The sequence below is a fragment of the Corylus avellana genome, chromosome ca9 (genome assembly GCF_901000735.1).
Source record: "Corylus avellana chromosome ca9, CavTom2PMs-1.0".
NCBI lineage: Eukaryota > Viridiplantae > Streptophyta > Magnoliopsida > Fagales > Betulaceae > Corylus > Corylus avellana.
The window spans coordinates 21077248-21077489 of NC_081549.1; positions in this window are offsets into that span (position 1 = coordinate 21077248).

Consider the following 242-nt stretch of genomic DNA (forward strand, 5'->3'; position numbering starts at 1 on the left):
ATTAAATTGAAGCATTAAATTTTGATAAAAAAAAATTTTAGGCCCTATTAAATAACATTTGGGCCTTCAAATTTTTTTTTTGGTCAAAAATAAATTTTTTTTAACTCAAAAATTTTTTTTAGGCCTTAATAAATTGGGGCCCTAGGCGAGGGCCTAACTCGCCTAGGGCCTGAGCCGGCCCTGGCTGTAGCCTGGGGAAGGGGGTTTGGGTAAGAGGGCTTTCCAAGCTACCTATCTTCTAC